Here is a 7637-nt window from a genome sequence, read left to right as displayed (position 1 = left end):
GACCGGAGTTGACCACTGTTGACCAAAACTTTGACCGGCTTTGATCGGGCATTAAACAACCTTTGACTTCGACCGAGTATACCTATCCTGAATTTTTCGACGTTCCAAATCCGATTCCGCTGTCCGTTTTTCGAAATTCGAACCCGAAGGCCTCGAAATTGTCAGTCAAACCCGTTGACTTTGATTTTAACCGAAAATTCCAAATTTCCGAAAAGTCATATTTTATGCTTTCGACGTCCTTAATCCGAATCCGAAGTCCGTTTCACCAAATTCGAACCCGGTAAGCCGTCTTTCACTAATTTATCACCCGATTCGATCCGTTTATCGTAATTAAGCTCCGTTTCTGATATAATTTATGTTGATATGTATCTGAGGAATTATTGGAAGTTGAATTGAAGATCAAAGGCGTTCGAATGGAATTTTTATGGTCGATCAGTATTGCACGGAAATCGAGGTAATACTTTACTACCTCTTTATGCTTTATGGAACATGTTGATATTGGTAAATGCATGAATAAGATAATGTTGGTCACTTTTGTGGAGTTGAATAAGTTATTCACTCGATATGAATGTGGTAGAAATTCTGTAACTGAATACGGATCGAATGACTAATATAAGAGATTGAAAGATTGTTAGAATTAAATTACAAGTTTGTGAATAGTGATAAAGAAATCAGACATGGATTTGTAAATTATATTTTATCATCAAAGGTTAAATGTTAAAGGTACTTGGATGGGAAATTATGAGAATACTTCGGTATGGTAAAAATACGAAATTACCCTTATATTGGAAATTGACAAGAATTGTCTCTGGAAGTGGATTAATAAATCTGAAAAGAATTATTGATCTGCTAAAACTATTGATGTGCATAAGAAATGTTAGTTTTACTTGGAAATTATGGAGAACCGGTTTTTAACCCCAAGAAGGTTTATGCAAGATACTAGAAGTGTGTTAAGGGAATTATTTCAAGATCAGAGATTGTTCAAGAAAGCAATTAATCATAGGATCTCTAAATTATATTATTTTCGTTAAGTGCTAATATCGAACTTATCTGGTTAAGAAATTACGGAAATGCCTTAAGAGGTAGAATAGTCTGAGATGACTCTGAATGAGAAAATACTTAGAGGATTCGTACTTAACTCGATTAAGTACGGATTTAATTGTTAAGATCTCGACTTAGTGCAGGAAATTTATGATATTCCGTTTGTAAAGTTTGAGAAGACACTTGACCTGAAAATATTCAAATAATGAGTAAATACTTGAAGAGTAATTTATCGGGGGTATTCTGCTATCAGAATTGTTCGAACGGACTGGAATAGATAATAAATTGGAATTAAATAATAAGACCAGATTGAGGAAAAAGGTTGAAATACCGTGAATCTGTAAAATGACCAAAATACCCCTGTAATAGAAATGACCCAAGAATATCACCAAGCTCAGGAATGATTGAATATCCTCGAGCTCTGAAATGAATGGAATAAAACTGAACATCAAAATTACCAAAATACCCTTATGGCCTAAATTAAGTAAATGTCTTGGATTAATTAAGGAATCCAAGTAAGATAAGTATTGGACTACCTTTAAAGGTAATGGAAAACAATTCAAGTGAATAGATCAACCCTAAAGCTATGTCAATACCTGAATGACATAAATATTACTGGAACATGTGTTCATCTTCTCAAGTTTGGCTCGATGATAAATTTTGGAAGTATTCAACTCAGCTCTAGATTGTATTCAGTACTAAGAATTGAACGTTTGATCGACAATCAACCACGAAGACCAAATTGAATGGAATGGAAGTACAACATGTATCTGAAATTCAGGAACGTTTGAATTACTCTGGAAAATCCTGAAGTAACTGGAATAGAGATGACTGCTAAATGAAATAGGTAACTTCAATGACTGAGGATTTAGTAAGTGACTTGGATAAGTCTGGAAACTCTGATGAGTTTACGTAGTGTACAATTACAATGAGTTTGAACAAATTAATCAAGTACGTCAGCATTTCATGATATTGTAGAAGTGTGGAAATGAAATAAAGACATTGGAAGATCTATTCAACGATGATTCCGAAAATGGTCTATGGATAAGAATTGTGGTATTAAAGAGTAAATACCCTGGAAGAACAATGAATTGACCAATCGACAGGCATTAGTTCTGGAAACTATTCATCTAAGAGTTGTCCGATAATTCGATCAATCGATAGATAATATAAATGTCCTGAACCTTCATTTCTTCTTATCAGCTCAAGTCACTTTCTGAATAACTGATGATTCTGTCAGTTATTGAACTCTTTCAATAGTGATTCTGAATTCCGATATTCTATCGGTATACTAAAGATCCGTGTTCCCCTACTTGTTAAGATTATCCAATATCTTTGAATACTATCTGTAAATTCTGGTGTGTTCCCTACTCACATGAATATTTTACCTGATTTTCGATTTGATTTCTGATCTGATACTTGACATGGATTCTGATCTGATATCTGACATGGATTCTGATCTGATACTTGACTTGGATTCTGATCTGTTACTTGACCTGATTTCTGATATGATACTTGACCTGATTTATGTTTTGATTTTTGATATATCCGTTTACGGACGGACATATCTTACTTGGGGGGGGGTAATGTTGGAGGAAGTATACCTGGAGGCTCCTCGGCTGTGTGCTCAGGGCCTTATTTACCGGTTCCTAGGCTGTGTGCTCAGGGCCAACTGGACTTGATGGTGGGTGTATAGTTCTGGAGAACCTACACAACTTGGACTTGTTGGATGGGGGTATATATATATGTTTAAAAAAAAAAAGATCTGAAAAGTTACATGATTTTTGGGAACACACTAGAAAACCTGTTCTGATCTCCTGAACCTAGACATCCGAAATATTTCCATCTGAAATGAATACTATTTGTTACTACATGCGATATCAATGGACCTCAGCTCAACATAAAGATCTGTAAATATCTGAACCAATAAGGAAAATATGTTTATCTGTATCTGCACGTTTTTCAGCATCATCTGGTAGTTCTGTATTACTGAGCTTTTCGAAGCTCACTCTATTACTCACCTTTTCAGGTTAAAAGAATTGTACCAGTGCATCTATCGACTTCAGTAAGGGAGTTCTTCCGGCGTTGTTGCAGAGTATGGTACATGTGATTAGGGGACATGTAATTGTATTTTGATTTATATACGAGTCTGGAAATATGTTTTATTTTTAAATAGTGACAAATGATTTTATAAGTTTACATGTTCTGATAAAAAGATTTAAATTTTCCGCTATTTTTACAATGGATCGCTCCGGTGGCCCTAATGTGACTTCTCGGATCGGATCGGGCTACCCATCGGTCGGGGGTTACACAGCAAGTTTCCATTTTCTAATCCCCATTCATACCAAATGACATCGTCAAGTTTCAACAACAACAGTATCTCAATCTTGGTCTCAGATGAGGAATCCGATGAGCTCGTCCGAAAGCGAGTCCGAGCCTAGAGGAAACGCAAGAAACACGGTCTTCACCGACCCAGGAACGAGTTGAATCAGCGTCTCATCCGTTTGTTCGTCAAATACCGGATGCTCCTCATATTCCTTCCGGCCGCGGTGCTCATCATTTTCGAGGTAACTAGCGTCGGTAGAAAACCCAGATTGGTTGCCAACTCGGAAGTTAATTAAGTGAAAAAGCCCAATTTGATGGGGAAATCAGAACTTACTAAACTGAAGGAACCGACTCAAAGGAACAAATCCAGCAGCATTTTGAACCGGCTCGATCCAATCACTCATGTTGTCGGCGGTGTTAGAGAACGTAAGTGGTGTATCACATGAATCTCTCTTTTCACAATCTTTGGGGAAATAGAAGCTAGAAAATTATTATAATTATTGTCAAATAGGAGATAATTAGAAATGCATGAATAAATGACAATGTTTGTGTAATCTACCAGCTTGCTTGAAGCTCTTACCAGCTGAGGAACTTGAGCATCTGGATATTCCCGACGATGAAGAATCTACTAGTGTTATTCCTGTAAAAAAATTGGTGTATATCTCAGACCATGAAACGTCTTATGGTGGGTGGAACTCTACCTTCTCTTGGCAGCGTACAAATGACAGTCGATTTAATTTATTCCCCGGAAACCAAACCTTTGATTAGAGAGAGAGAAGTTTTAAGGTTTTGAACCTTAATAAAAGGCAATGATGAATTTTTATTGTTACAGAGAAGTTTTTATTGTGGATTATGCTTATGCGTGGAATTTGTTTGTCTAGGTTAGTGAAACTGATGTTCTACATTGCGGTTTTTTTAGTCAAATTGGTGGCTTTGAAATATCGGATAGAGACAAGAGCTATATGCAAACTTGCAAAATTGTGGTTTCTACTTGTGCTTTTGGAGGTGGAGATGATCTTTATCAGCCTATAGGAATGTCAGAGGCTTCTCTTAAAAAAGTGAGCATATTATATATATGATGGGAAAGCTTACTTATAGCTTAGATGTTTTTGACATTTTATTTTGTTTTTCCCCTTATTTATTGGAATTATCATTTTTTTTGTTTCAGGTTTGCTATGTTGCATTTTGGGATGAAATTACACTTGCAGCGCAGGAATCACAGGGCAATAAGATTGGTGAGGATGGATTGATTGGAAAATGGCGTATTGTGATCGTACGGAATCTGCCTTTTGTAGACCAGAGGTTGAATGGTAAAATTCCTAAGGTATGGCGGTTACATTGTATAGATGAACCTGCAAAATAGTAGATGATCTTCACTTTTTGATTTCTGAACAATGAACATTGTCTTTCATGTTGCTGATGCTTGCTATCAACTTTTTCTGCATTTCTTGGCTTGTTTAAACTCTTCTTCATATTTCCCACAGTGTCTTTTCTTGTATTTCCATTGCTCATCTTTTATCATTTGCAGGCAACTTTAGATCTATCCATTAAGTCAGTACTTCAAAATTGATTTTGACGTCAAAGTTTCATGATGGTCTTATAGAACGTATGATCATGGAATATGTTGATTAATGACATTTTCTTCCTTCCTACCTTTGTTTGCTTTGATGCTTATGCATATGACACGCCTCTCGATATAAATGCTAATAGTCCTAATGAAGAATGATTTAATGTGTTTGTGGCTAACAGATGTTGCCGCATCGACTCTTTCCTCATGCAAAGTACATTATTTGGGTAGACTTGAAATCCCAATTCAGGAGGGATCCTCTAGGTGTAGTGGAAGCTCTTCTTTGGCGTAGGAATTCAGTTCTTGCAATTTCGGAGCATGGAGCTCGTAGTAGTGTCTATGACGAGGCAAAGGCTGTCGTCTGAAAACACAAAGCTACACCTGAAGAAGTTGAGGTTCAAATGACACAGTATCACAGGGATGGACTTCCCGAAGACAAGAGATTTAATGGGAAGAAAGGTATTGTTCTGTCTTTCTTTTGGGGATATATTAAAGAAGTAAGCTTTACTATATCAAAGGCCAATGGGGATGATGATCCACCATTAGCAGTGCATTTTTCATCATCCCTTGCCTGATATATGGTTTACTTTTTCTGACTTAAGCTGCTCCTGGTGTTGAGGATGCAAATATGTTATGCAAGACCTAGAAGGCAGTGAAAAGCCGTTTGTTGTCATCTGTTTAAAAGCTTTTATTGCCTTGACCTATCAACCCTGCTCCTGACCAGTGTTTGATAAATTTGGGTCGTGCATTTTATGTCCACCTTGTCCATATGATAAGACCTCTAAAATATCAGAAGCCAGTAATTGAAAAGAGTTCACTAGACCATTTGATTTGATTCTTATGCAGTGGGGGGAAATTGCTGAAAGAAGGGGGAAAATTGCTTGGACCGGTTGAGATAACTGGAATTTACCTGTTAACTTAGTTTTGGTGCAAAATTTTGATTTGTTCTTTGATCTTTCTGTGTAGCTCTCAATGAAGCCTCTGCCATTGTGAGAAAGCATACACCTTTGACTAATATGTTCACGTGCCTCTGGTTTAATGAGGTGGTTCGTTTCACTTCAAGGGATCAATTAAGCTTTCCATATGTTCTTTGGCGGTTGAAAGTACTAAAGAACGTCAATATGTTCCCGGTCTGCACACGCAAAGATCTTGTTAATAGTATGGGCCATCTACGCAAGGCTAAGCCTTTGACAAATTAATCTTATTGTTCCAGTACCTCTTCAACTTCTTGATTATCATTTAACAGATGCTGGGGGAAAATAGGCTGTATTTCAACTTTTATTATCTCCTTGCATGTTTTGTAGGTTTCTTCAGCCATCTGAGCCTACCTCCTTATCTATTCCTCTTTCGTGTCTTCAATTTGTTTATTATTTTACTCCGAAAAGATTCATTATTCTTTTGGTTAGAAGAAATTGTTATATACTGAAATTCTGTATCTGTGTGCGTAGAGGTCTGATTGTAAGACGGATAAAGTAAAGCTTACATTTATTCCTACCTTCATTTACTCTAGTGTTGATTGTGTTGTAGTTTCTTGATAACAAGTAGATTTTTCGTCTCTCAACTGATCATATTCACAAGTTAATAAACACTATGATACATTTGCATAATTTGCACTTGGAAAGAGAAGATTCTGAATGGCAGAATTATTTACAAGATTCAAAGCCACTCGACTTAGAATCCACAAACAAGATACACTTGATCTGCATATACTTGATTTAAATGAGTATATGATGAACTCAGAGAATGATATTGTTCTCCATTAAGGATTCAGGTTTGAGTAGTTACATTTTTAGCGTGTAAGTTGTCAATAAACTAAGAAAATTCTGAACATATATCATTTTGTAATCATTTAACAATCAAAGGGTAAAAAATGAGCATCTGATGTAGTTACCCCAGATGATCTATTGCAATGATTTGCAGCAGCTCTATTTTTACTTGTCCTTGCTGGATCATTTCTTTTCCGTCCAATGGCTGCTATCTTTTGCCACTTTCTTGTAGTTCCATATAAAATTTTAGCGTCTATTTGTTTGTACAAACACTATACTTAATGTTATCTTCTAATAAATCTCAACAGCCATCTCAGCATGGTTCAAGCAATGCCTCCCCCCGAACAAGCTCTACAACTCATAACATGATTTTTTTAATTAGTGAACTCATAATATATCTTGATTCCTGAGATAATACTTGTACTATACAATGGACTACGCACGACTGGTTTTAAAATTGCTTCCACACACACGGGCTAGTTTTATAATGCACTTATTATTGTTTAATCATTTTTCATGCACCTGACTGAACACGTGTATGCAATTAACATGGTTGAGTTTTTTAATAATGTCCTGAATTTCTCGTCAAGCAGGAGACAGGCAAGATATATAGGAGGTCAAGTTCTACATATTTTTGCCAACTTATATAAACTGGCTGGAGTTTAATGATCAATGCAGGTTTTTCATTAAATAAACTATGAAATAAGCATCTTTAATTTTCTCAAAGCGTGTGAAGTTTATATCTACCATGTGATCGTCAAAATAATCAAATTGTTATAACTTAACGAAGTGTTCCAATATCTTCAACTGGACAATAGGATCTCGACAGCTCAGGTAAAACTAACTGTAAATCTGTACTGTCGGTAATATTGTGAATGCTCGAAGTGAAAAAAAAATTTGGCTAAAGATGCATAGATAGCCATTCTTGAAAGCTAAGA

The 7637-nt window shown here is 36.1% G+C and overlaps 1 pseudogene; it reads left to right on the top strand.

Annotated features, from left to right (window-relative positions):
* The first annotated feature begins 3442 nt into the window (after window positions 1-3442).
* On the top strand, window positions 3443-6430 carry LOC120144612 (annotated as a pseudogene).
* Window positions 6431-7637: the final 1207 nt, after the last annotated feature.

This window comes from Hibiscus syriacus, unplaced genomic scaffold, assembly GCF_006381635.1.
Source record: "Hibiscus syriacus cultivar Baekdansim isolate YM2019G1 unplaced genomic scaffold, ASM638163v2 tig00110890_pilon, whole genome shotgun sequence".
Classification (NCBI taxonomy): Eukaryota; Viridiplantae; Streptophyta; class Magnoliopsida; order Malvales; family Malvaceae; genus Hibiscus; species Hibiscus syriacus.
This window is presented reverse-complemented; position numbering and strand designations above follow the sequence as displayed.